Genomic DNA, 16176 nt, shown 5'->3' with positions numbered 1-16176 from the left:
TGTTCAATCTGTTTTGTATAACATATGAGCAGCATGCATTTGGTACTCAGGAGGAAAATGAGAATTAGCGTGGGACATGTGTAACACGGGGATGTTTTCTGTATCCCTGTAGAGATAATAGGAAAATCCCTCCAGATTAGCATTGTGGTGTTGAATTGGCAAAGAGCAGAATCCGATCAGCGTAGCCACTGCAGTGAAAACTGCATAATTAACTCATCTGTTGAGTTTAAATGTATCACCTCCCTAATCTGCATCCAGAGCCTTGATTATTTCCTGTTAGAGTGTGCCGCGGGGAAAGATTAAAGCACCCCGATACAAACCACATCACAAAAGGCTTTGCAGACAAATACATCCCCCCCCCCCCCCCCCCCACCACCACCACCCTTATTCCCATTTCCCAATTATGTAAACCTGCTGCAAAATTAAAGAGGAATCCGGAAGCAATACTTAGGCCCTATTTAATCAAAATGGTAACCTGATTTCTAGCATACATCAAATATGCTTTTTATGAGCAACAAGAGGGTGAGTTTTAATAATAAGCCTGATCCATTTATTTTGTCAATGTACTTTTTTTTTGGAGTTGTCAATAACATAGTAGACGAGTGTATAAATGCTTGAGTTCTTTCAACGACAAAAAAAAAACAAAAAACAATAAGAAGATCATCTGGATTTACTCATTTGGATCTGATGTTTGGACATGGTTGCTCCGTTATGTTATGCGATTGTGTACAATGCGGGGGCAATGTCTCAGCTCAAGCAGCCTCTCTGCTCCACTGATTCTGTACTAATGTAGAGGAGGAGGGAGGGGCAAGGGAAGCCAGAATGTTGTGATTGGTGCAATATGGCTGTGCTAGATGCTGGAGTGGGGCCGCTTGTCCGAGGCCCCAGTGGCAGATGGGAGAGGGAGATTAGTCATGCAACAATATACTGTGGCTACACTTACACTGCACTTCATCCTCCAGGCAGGGACAGCCTTCCAAACAAACGCCATGGCATGAATGCGATTCCACAGAAACAGGGGGCATACATTCACACCAGGCATATCTCTCTCTCGTTCTCTCTCTCCCGCTCTCTCTCTCCCCTGCTCTAATTCCAGCTCTTTTGGGGCTACCTCTGTGTTTGCAATGTGCATCGCTGCAGGGAGGGAAATAGGGAGGCCGACCAGACAGTGTGTCGTATTGAAATGTAATGATATGTATATATGAGCGCTTCCATCACCAGGGGGTTGTGTTGGTAGGAGGTTGACCATGTTATCACGGTAACAGTGAACACAAGCAGCGGCATGGTCCTCTGCCCCTCTGCCTCGTGGGTATGTTCTCTCTCTCTCTTGGAAGCTGCGTCCGTCTAAAATGCAGCCAAAACACTGTGTTTTACCAGAACCTCCCTGGCATCCAATCTTCTGCCATGTCTAGGAAATCTGTTCCCCACAGGGGCAATGTGAAAACACCTTTACACAACACTACTAAATGGATATGGCCATGCCTGAAACCTACAAAGAGAGAGAGATGTATCATGGGATTTTTCTCTATTAACCTGACCATTAAACAAAAGCTGGACTCGGAGGTAACCATACAAGCACACAAAGACGCCAGTTACAAAGCCTGAACATATTTCTGACAACTGCACTAACAAGGCCATTCATAATAAAATTATGCATTTTGTAATTATGAAATGAGACCTGTATGAATAAGTACAGATTTAATACAAAAGGGTTAATTATCTACAAGAGGCAACCATCAAATGATGCTCTTAGATCTTTCCCAACATCTTACAAGCAAATCGCTGAGTAAAAAAGGCTTTTATTATCCTGCTGTTCAGTTCATTTCTACTGATAACATGAATTACTTAAGCCCTGCTATTAGTTTATGAGTCTATAAGGCTGGAAATTCAAATTCAAAGGCTGACAACACCTCCTTTCATGCCTGTCTCTGTCAGATATCTCTTTGCATTTCAATAGCACGATGCATCAGTGAAAGAGTGTGCCCATCTTTTTTCCGTGTGTCATTTCAGCATTGGGCTAAGTGAGACATGGCTCCTTTATCTCTCTGGATGGGCCTCAGCATAATGACATTATTTCAAAGTCCCTCCACCTGAACGGGTCTATTTACTGCCCTACTACGGCATTAGCATTTGCACCTCCTTTGTCGCCGTCATAATTGTAAAAATGGAGAGGAGGAAAAATCTAGAATATTTCTGAAATGCTGACTTCTGCCTCCACATTTAAATTCGCTATGCAGTCTGTGGAGTTGATGTAATTAGATGTACATTACATACATTCATAGCAAGTTTTGGGACCTCATCCTATACAACAACATAAAAAAAAACACATTTGAGCATTAGGGTTGAATGGCAGGAACACGGTTATCGAGAGAATCACTCTCTTTTCCCGGGATAAATAACTAAGAGAAACCGGTAAGTTATAATAAAAGATTTATATGAACTGTTAACCCATCATGGTAACTTTTTTTTCTTGTGACAGGTAGGCCTGCATTTGCCGCAGCGTAGCCTACGCTACAGTAATATAAAGACCGAATGCGCGTCTAATTTACCCATCTCCATCTGGCTTTCGGGGGCCACCTTGTTTTTTCATTGTAAATCAAAAACTTTTGATTGCAGCAGCAGAGTTTTAAAACAGCCGATCACTCACATTGCTTTAAATCAGTGCATGCGCGAGCACTCTCTCACAGTCTTTCTCTCTCCATCAACTCCATTCAAATTGTATCCAAAAATAGATCATCCTGTTCTAGATTGATATACAGCGCTATATTTAGATGCCCTAGCCTACCTCTTTCAGGTAATACATTAAATACAGTATTAGCCTTCCATTAAGCCTTCCATTTAGCTAAGTTATGTATAATAAGCTTCTAACTTATAGCCTCTTGTCTCTTGCGCAATATGCAAACATCTGTGTTCTGCTGGCCTCTCCTTTAAAAACACTCCTTAGCTCTTGGAGTCCCATGCAGGAAAAGCTAGACTAGAATAGCTTGCTGGACATAATTTGTTTTGCATTTCTTATACCAATAGACTATTGGAAGAGGGACACAAGCTCTTTGTTGCTGAATGTTAAATACAGCAGCCAGTAGAACTCACGGGTAGTTTGAAAGAAGAGCGAACTCGCGATGGCGGTAGGTTATAGCAGTTATTCATTCAGACCCATAACCATTCAATGCTCGTGAAGAGAAGTGAAAGCCTTCTGCATCTAATTCTAGTGCTATATTATTCAAGGTTGTCATTAGAACGATGAAGATAAATGGAAATACGTTTCGTTGTCCTTAACTGTTGAAAGCGAGGAAGGAATGAAGCAACAATAGAGAGAGGCAGAGGAGGTAGGCTAATAACATTAGGGGAAATATTAAGGTATATATGCGTCAGCCTACTAATTATACAAATTGGCCCTATTATATTTCAAAATTAAAATCAAATTCGCTAGCCTATAGCCTACTTGTGCTGCACCAAAATTGGATGCTCTCTTCTGTTATATCATAGTTTGAATGATGTGTGTAATTCCAGTACAATACAATACAGTACAATACAGTAATATAGATTAGCCTACTGGAGCTAGTTTAATTTATTTACCCAAGAGAGCATAGCTAGCTACATCTATGGGCTTTTATGTTATTCTGTTGTACATAATGTGCCTATATTCAATATGTAATGGATAACAGCACAATCATTTGGGCTTTTTGTGGCTTGGGCTCATTAAATGTCGTTAATGTAGGGCTCATAAAATGAATTTAATACAGTGCCTTTGGGAAAGTATTCAGACCCCTTGACTTTTTCCACATTTTGTTACGTAACAGCCTTATTCTAAAATTGATTCAATCGTTTTTTTCTCCTTATCAATCTGCACACAATAACCCATAATGAATAAGCAAAAACAGGTTTTTAGACATTTTTGCTAATACAAAATAAATGTAAAAAATGAAATATCACATTTAGATAATTATTCAGACCCTTTACTCAGTGCTTTGTTGAAGCACCTTTGGCAGCGATTACAGCATCGAGTCTTCTTGGGTATGACGCTACAAGCTTGGCACACCTGTATTTGGGGAGTTTCTCCCATTCTATGCAGATCCTCTAAATCTCTGTCAGGTTGAATGGGGAGTGTTGCTGCACAGCTATTTTCAGGTCTCTCCAGAGAGGTTTGATCGGGTTCAAGTCCGGGCTTTGGCTGGGCCACTCAAGGACATTCAGAGACTTGTCCCGAAGCCACTCCTGCGTTGTCTTGGCTGTGTGCTTATGGTCGTTGTCCTGTTGGAAGGTGAACCTTCACCCCAGTCTGAGGTCCTGAGCACTCTGGAGCAGGTTTTCATTAAGGATCTCTCTGTACTTTGCTCTGTTCATCTTCCCCTCAATCCTGACAAGACTCCCAGTCCTTGCTGCTGAAAAACATCCCCACAGCATGATGCTGACACCACCATGCTTCACCTTAGGGATGGTGCCAGGTTTCCTTCAGAAGTGACACTTGGCATTCAGGCCAAAGAGTTTGATCTTGGTTTCATCAGACCAGAGAATCTTGTTTCTCATGGTCTGACTCCTTTAGGTGCCTTTTACAAACTCCAGGCGGGCTGTTATGTGCCTTTAACTGAGGAGTGGCTTCCATCTGCCCACTCTATCATAAAGGCCTGATTGGTGTAGTGCTGCAGAGATGGTTGTTCTTCTGGAAGGTTCTCCCATCTCCACAGAGGAATTCTAGAGCTCTGTCAGAGTGACCATCGGGTTCTTGGTCACCTCTCTGAATAACTCTCCCTACATGTACATATTACCTCAATTACCTCGACTAACCGGTGCCCCCGCACATTGACTCTGTACCGGTACCCCCCTGTATATAGTCTCGCTATTGTTATTTTACTGCTGCTCTTTAATTACTTGTTACTTTTTATTTCTTATTCTTATATTTTTTTAACTGCATTGTTGGGTAGGGGCTCGTAAGTAAGCATTTCACCTGTTGTATTCGGCGCATGTGACCAAGGCCCTTCTCCCCTGATTGCTCAGTTTGGCCGGGCGGCCAGCTGTAGGGAGAGTCTTGGTGGTTCCAAACTTTTTCCATTTAAGAAGCCCTCATCCTCCACATACAACACCCATTCTGCCAGTTACATTCTGTTAAAGGTCCCCTAAGCACACACTTCCCTGGGTCGCTCTTCTTTTCAGTTCGCTGCAACAAACACTCAAACTGGACAGTTTTATCTCCATCTCTTCATTCAAAGACTCAATCATTGACACTCTTACTGACAGTTGTGGCTGCTTTGCGTGATGTATTGTTGTCTCTACCTTCTTGCCATTTGTGCTGTTGTCAGTGCCCAATAATGTTTGTACCATGTTTTGTGCTGCTACCATGTTGTGCTGCTGCCATGTTGTGTTGCTACCATGTTGTTTTCATGTGTTGCTGCCATGCTATATTGTCGAACTTAGGTCTCTCTTTTTATTTTGTATTTTTAATCCCAGCTCCTGTCCCCGCAGGAGGCCTTTGGCCTTCTGGTAGGCCGTCATTGAAAACTGACTTGCCTAGTTAAATAAAAATAAATAATGATGGAGGCCATTGTGTTTTTGGGGAACTTCAATGCTGCAGACATTTTTTGGTACCCTTACCCAGATCTACAATTCCTTCGACCTTATGGCTTGGTTTTTGCTCTGACATGCACTGTCAACTGCGGGACATTATATAGACAGGTGTGTGCCTTTCCAAATCATGTCCAATCAATTGAATTTACCACTGGTGGACTCCAATCAAGTTGTAGAAACAACTCAAGGATGATCAATGGAAGCAGGATGCACCTGAGCTCAATTTCGAGTCTCATAGCAAAGGGTCTGAATTCTTATGTAAATAAGGTATTTTTGTTTAAAACCCTGTTTTCGCTTTGTCATTATGGGGTATTTTGTGTAGATTAATCAATTTTAGAATAAGGCTGTAGCCTGTAATGTAACAAAATGTGGAAAAAGTCAAGGGGTCTGAATACTTTCCGAAGGCCCTGTATATGGCTCATCAGGCTCAGGTAGCATCAGGTTTGAATTTTCATGCTGATCAAAGCTCTTATCAAATCCAGACATTTATATGCTTTATAATGCTTTTGAACGACACTTCCGGTTTTGGCGGGAAAAACCGGGTTACCGGGGAGAAAAGTGATAAATTCTCGGGATGGAACATTTGGAAAATACCGGGGAAAATATTGAACCATAATGAGCATGCCCTCCTTCTCCCAACACCAGACAGAGAGAGACATCCTCATTACCAGAAGAGACTGGTCCTTAGTGAGAATGGCTGGATGAGACTCCAGTCCAATCACAGCTCCAAATTACATGACAAATGACAACACCATCCTCAGAGGTGCAGCTCTCGGCTTTTGCCTCAACACCACCGAGAGCACCAACCAACCCCAGTCCTAACCAGGTGGCTCTGTCCTGTAAGACAGCAGTAACAAGACAGCAGTAACATGGTCATTGATGTGTCAGTGGACTGTTGCCACACTTGTTAATAAGAGACACAGGCTGAGACCCAGGCTATTCACAGAGTCACTGAGTGGTGCTCCGAGGTTTCTATTGAATACAAAAACACGCTAGCTAATTATCACAGGCTGTGAGAGGGGGAAATGCCAGCGTCAATTCAACAGTCAAGTCTGAGCAGATTACTACATACCACAAGCCCTGACTGAACGCCATGGAAATGCTCTTATTAGCGACATAAAGATAGAGAGACCCAGGGTTTAGAAAGGGCTCAAGCTATGACCCTGCATGATATAGGATCCAACATAGTATAAGGCAAGGATGCACAACCTATTGACAGTCACTCTGAAGACGAATCCATTTAAGTGAATTTCACAAATATTAGTCACAGCATGTAGCTTCTTTTTGGAGTCTGATGTCTATCATTGTATAGAGCTAAATTGAATTCTACCCTGATGAGTCATGCAGTTCAAGTTCAGTCAATGCAGTTCAAGGTGGCCTGCACAAAAGTGAGAACTTCAGATACATTCATTGTACGCTGGAAAACTGGGAACAGAAATATCAAATAGAAATCCTGTGTTCATTTTGTGCTCAATATAAAGATTGATTCAAAAATGTACATGTTGTATTTTCCAACAAACACACAGTGCTGAACCATTTTACTTTAATGGATGAAACGGATGCCACAAAAATGTAATAATTGTTGTTCGCGATGCAATATAATGTAAACATGTAGTAGGGAAACCCAGCAATTTGAATGGCCTACTTATTGCTACATCATGATACAAAACACTGGGGTGCTGCATCTTTCATAAAAACAAACCCAACACACAAATTGGAAATCAATTTTGACTGCATTAAAGCAATAACATGTAGCTGTTTCCAGGCAACAACTTAATTGATGAATGGTTCATGAAAGAATTATGTAAAAACCAGAATATTTTGTTGGGGGAAAATAAGATACGAATTCAGATGTAAATACCCCACTCGTGCCTACACTAGCCATCCAGTTCTTCTGGCCTCCTTCTACAGTTCTGAACTGTTGACAATGTCCAGCTATCGGGCTCTGGAGGAAGAGTAATCAGTAAACCCAAGCTAACCTGGCAGCAGCGTAACTCTGTTAGCGTTCAGGCCCCGATAGACAGCTACAGTACTGGGACACTTCACTAGTCCCACTACATGAGGAAGACAGGAGAGCGCTTGTTGTTTGTCTGTCTCCCCTCCAGCAGTGTCGTCCCCTCCCACCTAAGTGCTACTGGCATGGAGGTGAAACGCAACCCTCTGGAAACGGTTTTGTTTCGGTTACTGGCCCAACGCACTAACCACTAGGCTACCTGTCACCCCGTATATATGCTGAACAGTTAATGTTCTGTCAGAGAATTCCAAACTATCTCCTGCAATTTTCAGCTTTAAGCAACACATGGTAGTAGCAGCCAAAAAGACTCCGCTTCCCCCATGTATTGTCCATATATCTGTGAGCAGGCCCACTTCCTCCAGGTATTGTCCATATATCTGTGAGCAGGCCCACTTCCCCCAGGTATTTTCCATATATCTGTGAGCAGGCCCACTTCCCCATGTATTGTCCATATATCTGTGAGCAGGCCCACTTCCTCCAGGTATTGTCCATATATCTGTGAGCAGGCCCACTTCCCCCATGTATTGTCCATATATCTGTGAGCAGGCCCACTTCCCCCATGTATTGTCCATATATCTGTGAGCAGGTCCACTTCCTCCAGGTATTGTCCATATATCTGTGAGCAGGCCCACTTCCCCCATGTATTGTCCATATATCTGTGAGCAGGCCCACTTCCTCCAGGTATTGTGTTGCTGGTGTGTTTCCTATAAGCGCAACTCCTATTCTTCCTTTTAGGCGGCTATATTGCTGAGTCAGACCCCTCTGTTATCTGTCATCTTCCTGGGGCGTCACTCTCTCCCTCAACAACAGGCTCTACCAGGAAAGACAGGCCTGGGTTGGAGTAATATCAACATGCTCCAAGAAGTGTGAACTCCAGAGCAGCCTTCTGCGTGTAAGTGTATAATCCTTCCTTGACTCTCCGCAGGATAGGAGCATGTGGTTTCAAAGGGGGGATGTGAACCCTGTGTGTCCCTAGGCTAACCACTGATACAACCTCTGTTAGAAAACAGTCACGGTGCTCAGGACGCAACAAAGAGGCCGTTTCAGCTCCACCTAACGAAATGTACAAACTCAATTTAGCCCAAATTGTGTTTTCCTTCTCTTCTATTGAAATAGTCAGACACCTTTTATTTACAGACAAAAGTGTAACCTAGTGTGATGGGGGGAATTTTTTATTTAAATCCTCTTGCAAAGTATATTTTTGTCAAAAGAGCCTAGATATTCACTGAAGTATTATAGCTGTTAAATTTCTCATTTTAGCAGATGCTCTTATTCAGAGACATTCAGGAGCAACTAGGGTAAAGTGCCTTGCTCAAGGACACGTAGTCGGCTCAGGGATCCAAACCAGCGGCCTTTCGGGTACTGGACCAACGCTAATAACCACTAGGCTACATATCTGTTAGTACTTAACCAATGATGCAGTAGATCACAGTAATCCAAGTAAAGTAGTAGCATTGTGCCAAATGCTAAATAACATTGTAAGAACCAACAAATGTACTCAATTAATCTGCTATAATAAGGTATTTCTATTTTCTTGTGGTATAATCAGTACATGTTGCCACTACTACTGTATTGTAGTCAGTCCAGGGAAAGGAAGTAGTTGGAGCCTGAATTTCCTGTTTCAGCTGAGGCCAAGAACTCTGAGGAGGTTTGTTTGAGCTTCAGGTTCTGACTCATGTAATGACGGATGGGTTGCATATTGCGGTCATGACACATTCGTTGTAGGACCCATCATCTGTAGCCTAAACAGCTATCAGGATTTTTATTTTGGAAAAGAGAGACTTAAAACAAAAAGGAAGATAGCATTTCAGCTGTCAGATGGTTTGAATTACGAAGCTGTTAATCGCTGATGCAGCGATTGTATATTTAAGTAATTTAAGTGGTATAACATGGTATACATTTTTTAAAAAGCTTTATGGGGCAATATATTTAATCCCATTGATTAAATAGATGGCACGCCTCAACTTGTTACATTTGGACAACTTTTGTTGTTGTGAGGGCTGTTGGTACTAATTTCGAAGGGATAATGAAAGAACCCTTGTCTGTCACCCTCTTTACATTCCTAACCCTATGGTCTTGTGTGTCCTAACCATAGAGTTACAGTGGTCCCATGGTTGGTGGACAGGGCCAAAGTGCAGCCAGAAGAAGCTGGCAGGCAGAGATTCCCCGCGGCTGCAGCTAGCACTGCCATGACGTCACTGGCTGAGTGCCAGCTGTACGGTTTTGGTGGCACCCACCGTCTGCTTTGTGGGGTCGTGCGCGGCTGAAAGTGCAGCGCAGCAGACCGTGCTGAAACGCTCCCTTTGTGACACAGGGTTTACCTCAGGGCACGGAGGGAGGCCCGGGGAACAGGCCAGCAGAGCGGCCAGCCCTCCTGCAGCCAGGCAGCCATGCCCCTGGAGGACGCCCATTGTTCCCCTGCTCACCAAACAAAGCCTGCCCCCCGTGCCTCTGCCCCAGTGCTGTGACACACCAGCCCACCGCACCATGCATTGTTGCTCTAACAAACCCACTCCCAAATGTCATTACATATGAATTTTCTTTCTTCTCTTTTACACTCCATTTACTTTCTGTTGAATTGGCTATCCCTCCCAAAATACAGCCTTTCTCTGTGGCCGCCTCACATTTTGTGTCCTGCGAGTATCAGATAACAAGGTAACTTATCAGGCCAGAGAAATGAGACATATTTCTCTCAGGCAATCTGTCTCAGCATTAATTTTCACTACTCTGAGAATAAGACACGGGAATGACAGAAAGGGACCAAATGATACACTGTTTCCACTGACAACTTATTTAGTTTCCATGGCTTTTAGTTAAGATGGTCACTTCTAATGTTTAAAATGGCCATTTTAGACAAAATCTATTTTAGAATAGTAGAGGGATGATGATTTGCAATCAGATGAAATCGTGAGAGATTGTTGTTACACAAAGCAGTGTAGGCCTATCATTCCCACATTCAGAAGGTAAATCACCTGTTGATTTTATAACATGTTGACGAGACCAATGGTTCTTAAAAGACATGTCAATTTAATATGTTGTTGTTTGGAATAAAGTCCAGGTATTTAACATAGGCTACTGTAATTTACGGAGCCAGGTTATCCAAGTGACTTTCTAAGGCTGTGGATGCTTCGGTGTTTCAGGCCTTCCCCTTTTCCCCATACAAAGACAGAATAACAAGGAGAAAATAGCTGGCGACTCCAAAAATCTACCATATTGTAATGCCATTTATAAGCTAAATTAAGCAGATAGCACCGACTAGGCACACAGGAGCCATATGGTGCCTCTACTGCCTGTTGCAGGCATAACAATAGGCTGGCCTAGACAGTGAGGGGCAAACACAGCCGAACAAATGGTCGTTAGTCCACATTTCCACAGCAGGGAGGGGTAAAACCAAACGTCTGGATTTGCATTTTTTTTTTTCTCTACAGGTGCATGAAGTACTAAACCAGATGTCAACGGAGTAGGAGAGTAGGACTGTTTGCCCATGGGGATTCAACAGTTTCATACGCACAGGCGTAGCACACAATCCCTGCAGCCCACACAAGACGGGGGGCCCACGAGCCTTTGGGGTTGGGGCCCCCCAAAAAATATTTAGAATTACAGACGCATGGAAAAATGTGTAAAATAACATGAGATTAGCTATTAAACTGCAAATGTTTGTCTCTGCCACATGGCAAAAATAAAAAATAAAAATGTGTTGCTCCAACCTTCCGGGGGCCCCGCGAAACTGCGCTACGCCACTGTTCATATACTCACAGCCTGAACCCAGCAAAGATAATAAAATACCCTATTTCCCTCCATCCATCCCTCCCCTCTTTCAAAGTTACCCACAGTCCTCCACTCCCAGAAGTAACTGGTGAGTTTTGCACCTCCCCCCACCCCTCTGATTTCAGAAGCGGGTTGAAGTCCCTCTTGGCTAGACAAAATATTTATTTCAAGCTTTATTTTCAATCTAATAACTAAGCCCACTTTTAGGAAAGTGATAACAACATTAACTTTAGTGACATAGCAATGGTCAGATTGAAAAACAGTTTCATAACATATCATGTGGAAAAAAAATCAAGACAAGTAAAGCTGAATACTTGAACATTTGACTCAAGTCAGTATTTCACTAAAGATATCTGTTAATTATCTAATTGCGATTAGATGTTTCACATTATTCTTTCAAAATTAGCAGGTTATTAAAATGTGATTACGCATGATCAAAACAAACTTCTAATCTAATCCATGGGCTCATGGAATAATTGCAGGCATATTTTCTTTGATGAGAGAATGGTGATTAAATTAAATGAAACACTGTACTTATCATAGCATTCATAAACCAAATTACAAAAGATTTTCATTTGCTTCTTGGACTCATGAAATCACAGGAGGGTTAGAGACTGTATTACACACTTGTACCTAGTCGAATGAATCATTAACAAAGGCAAAGGCCCTCTGTAATATAGACTTTCTCCTTCACACATAATGTACCAGATAGTTAAAATTATGAAAATATATGTTTTTTTATATGAAAATCTCAAAATAACTTCTAAGGAAAAATCATTCGGTGATACACATCCAAACACTACTGTAAACAGAAAGATATCACACAACAATAATTCCCCCTGGTAATAAGTTACTGATTAGGATACAATATTACATCATCGACATGTTATATTGTACGAATAAAATGTGTACTTACAGATGTCAAAGGGCCAAATGAAAACCCGAAATGCAACAAGTCCTCTTGACTTGTATGCTTTTTTTTTGCGCTAGGAAAACAAAATATCCTTGACGGCAACTCCCTCCCTGTTGGGGGGAAAACACAATCAAAAGTGTCTGAATAACTTATATCATGGAAAAGCAACAATATGTGTTCTACAGTAATTATACGACGATGTACTGTGGCGCCGTCGCAGTATACAAAGGAGTCTTCAGATGATTCTTTTTATTTTTAAATGTCAAAGGTTTTCATGCAACGTCGGACGACGTCTATGCACAAAGTGAAAGCGACGGATCTCCGATGTATGCTAGTTCATCCAGCCAATATAACACGCTTGCAGTTTCTACAATCTATTTCACCAGTGGCCTACTTCTATTTGATAGGCTACACATTTTTATATATATACTATAGTCATCCTGAAATATTTTCCAATTAAATCTGACCACCGATTTTCCAGTTGCCTACTAACGCATCACAATAAGTTATCATACAAAGTAGTTGGAAACTTACCTTAAACACCTCTATTATGGTTAATTGTCACAATTTACGCTGTTTTACGATTTTGCTGTAAGAACTGAGATGTTTTTTTTTTCAGAACTGACAAGGTTTTTTTTCCTCCAGACCAGCCGGCTAGTGCGTAAAATTCGCCGCGTATCTACAGGGATGCGAAGTATGCGCGGAATGGGAGCAGGAATGAAATGAACGCAAAGATTGAGTTTTCGGGGCGGGGCGTGAGTGGCGTCATTGTAAACTCTGAAGCCATTGAGCCAGACGGGTGGGAGGGACTGTACACACTCAACAAAAGAACAGTAGTGCGCCCAAACTTCCTTCAAAGACAAAACGAAAAATCTGTGCATATTATACGTAGACTATCCACTAACTTTCTTTGATATTTCTGTTTAGAAAACAACAACAAAAAACACAACATAGATTCCAAGAATGATCCACGAACTAATAAGACTGTCGGTTGGCTTTATACGATCAATAGGATAACTTTCTTTCCAAATATACATTATAAAAAAAACTTTAACAAAAAAAAACAGCTGTAGGTATTTATTATGTAGCAGAAAAGAGAATGTTCCCATCAAAAGCTGATTTTCAAGCTGCCCAGCAATGCACCTGAATTGTCTGTTGGTGTCAAGTCTATAACCTTCCATCCTGCAGCATGTGGATGGAACTGTACCTACAGCTGACCTGATGACCAAATCGTTACTTTTGACCATTACAAAAAGCTGTAAGGTCATAAACAGAGAGGGAGTGTTTCACAACCACTTGTTTGCAAACGTGTAAAAGCCAACTCATCTTTCAAGGAGATAAGTCATCACAATAGATGAAGGACATGTTTTAATAGTTAAACGTTTATACCTCTATCTAATCATACCAACATTTATGAATGAATAGGCACCCTTGCAGCACTGCCACGGACTTTTAAGGAGTTGTTTTTTTGAAACTCATCCCAGCTCAGGTTTCAGCCCTGGGGCTCTTAAGCCATGTCTTCAGATGAGGAGGGTCTTGGCACAAAGCCAAGAGGTATTTCTGGGTCATGACCTGAGTCAGCAGCCACAACCTGACACCAGGGCATCCTGACCCCTCTCAGAGCCAGTCTCTTTATCCACAGCAGGGGACAGATAAGATTGTCCTCCCCATTTCTCAAATCGCTCAGCAATACACGCATGCACACAATCACGCTCACACACACACGCAAATAGAAACGCGCCGCACGGACACACACACACGGGCACAGAGGATAGGACGCTGCATTGTCAATATAATACACATGCAGAGCAATTTTCACGGAAACCAGAAACATGACTAAAAACTGTCATGATTAAGTAGAGAAACGCTTGCCTCTCCATCATAAGTGTGTTGATGTTTAATGTCTCTGCTGGCTTAAATCGACCCCTCTCACCCTGAGGTCAGAGGTTAAATTGGCCTGATTTACTACCCTATACCGGTGACGTATGATCTCTCCTAATCCATCTCCCAGAACAGCCACCAATATAATAGATCCTGGGAGTTTAATACTTAGGGGGACGGACAGGGGAAGAAACACATGGAGAACATTATACATTGTATAATAAACGTTATATTGTATAAAATAAAAATGCTAAGGTGCTCTGCCTTCATTTCGTCTTCTCTGCCTCAGCCCGTGACAGTCCCTTGGCTGCAGTATCATGAACTGGCTACTTGTTTTGAACATCATTTTCCTTCGACAGAAGAGCTGGTAGATTAGATCTCAGCATGTGAGCAGTCGCCATCTTGTGGTCAGAAGAAAGCAGTGTTGATCGGGGTAAATAGAATGCCAGGAAGGGATGCGGCGATGCCTGAGCATCCAAATGCTTTCAGGTCATTGGCAATTGAGCCTCTGGGACAGTCATTTGAATTTGAACAATACAGTGATTGAGCATAGTTTAACTTCTTATTTTTTCCAGGCAGCATAAATTCACTTCATCACTGTCGTTATACCACAAGGTCATCTGACGGGACAAACATATGACAGTTGTCAACGGGAGCAGATTTGATGACATTTAAAGCTCAGTGTGGACTAAACAGGACTTCAGGTTAATTGTTTTAAATTGATCATATAATCCACTCGTCCTAGAACTTAGATGGCACCTGCATTCACGATTCACATCCATGTATATCAAATGGTCTGATAAATTAAGTGTACCTCATTGAAGGGTATGTACATTCACTGGATGACTGTGGTTCTTCTAGTGGATTGTGTTACAGAATAACTGGTTAGATGCAGGCCTTTTCAATGGGACATTTCAAGGGGTTGATGTCACTATACACATACAGTGCATTCGGAATGTATTGAGACCCCTTAACTTTTTCCACGTTGTTACGTTAAAGGCTTATTCACTAAAATTGATTAATTTGTCCCCCCCTCATTAATCTACAGACAATACCCCATAATGACAAAGCAAAAACCGTTTTAGTATTTTTTTTGCAAGAAAATGTATGAAATATCATATTTACATACTTATTCAGACCCTTTACTCAGTACTTTGTTGAAGCACCTTTGGCAGCAATTACAGACTCAAGTATTCTTGGGTATGACGCTACAAGCTTGGCACACCTGTATTTCGGGTGTTTCTTCCATTCTTCTCTGCAGATCCTCTCATGCTTTGTCAGGTTGGATGGGGAGCGTCACTGCACAGCTATTTTCAGGTCTCTCCAGAGATGTTAAATCGGGTTCAAGTCCAGGCTCTGGCTGGCCACTCAAGGACATTCAGAGACTTGTCCCGAAGCCACTCCTGTGTTGTTTTCGATGTGTGCTTAGAGTCGTCGTATTGTTGTAAGGTGAACCTTCACCCCAGTCAGAGGTCCTGAGAGCTCTGGAGCAGGTTTTCGTCAAGGATCTCTCTGTACTTTGCTCTGTTCGTCTTTCCCCTCAATCCTGACTAGTCTCCCAGTCCCTGCCACTGAGAAAACATCCCCACAGCATGATGCTGCCACCACATTTCACCGTAAGGATGGTGCCAGGTTTCCTCCAGGCCAAAGCATTCAATCTTGGTTTCATCAGACCAGAGAATCTCATTTCTCATGGTCTGAGTCCTTTAGGTGACTTTTGGAAAACTCCAAGCAGGTGGTCGTGTGCCTTTTACTGAGGAGTGGCTTCCGTCTTGCCATTAAGGCCTGAGCGGTGGAGTGCTGCAGAGATGGCTTTCCTTCTGGAAGGTTCTCCCATCTCCACAGAGAAACTCTGTCAGAGTGACCATCGGGTTCTTGGTCACCTCCCTGACCAAGGCCCTTCTCCCGATTGCTCAGTTTGGCCGGGCGGCCAGCTCTAAGAAGAGTGTTGGTGGTTCCAAACGACTTCCATTTAAGAACGATGGAGGCTACTGTGTTCTTGGGGACCTCTAATGCTGCTGAAATTTTCTGGTACCCT

The 16176-nt window shown here is 42.4% G+C and overlaps 1 protein-coding gene across 2 annotated transcripts in view; it reads right to left on the bottom strand.

Moving 5' to 3' along the window:
- LOC106573217 (transcriptional enhancer factor TEF-1) overlaps positions 1 to 12958 on the bottom strand; it is a 43016-nt gene extending 30058 nt beyond the window's left edge. For both annotated transcript variants that reach the window (XM_014148054.3, XM_014148055.3), the window contains exons 1-2: positions 12792 to 12958; positions 12261 to 12367 (exon numbers count right to left, since the gene is read on the bottom strand). The gene's annotated coding sequence lies outside the window, so the exon portion shown is untranslated. The remainder of the gene's footprint in view (positions 1 to 12260; positions 12368 to 12791) is intronic.
- Between the last annotated feature and the right edge of the window lie 3218 nt (positions 12959 to 16176).

Source organism: Salmo salar, chromosome 16 (assembly GCF_965601325.2).
Source record: "Salmo salar chromosome 16, fSalSal1, whole genome shotgun sequence".
In the NCBI taxonomy this organism is placed as follows: domain Eukaryota; kingdom Metazoa; phylum Chordata; class Actinopteri; order Salmoniformes; family Salmonidae; genus Salmo; species Salmo salar.
The sequence above is the reverse complement of the archived record's forward strand: the minus strand, read 5'-3'. Positions and strand labels throughout refer to the sequence as shown.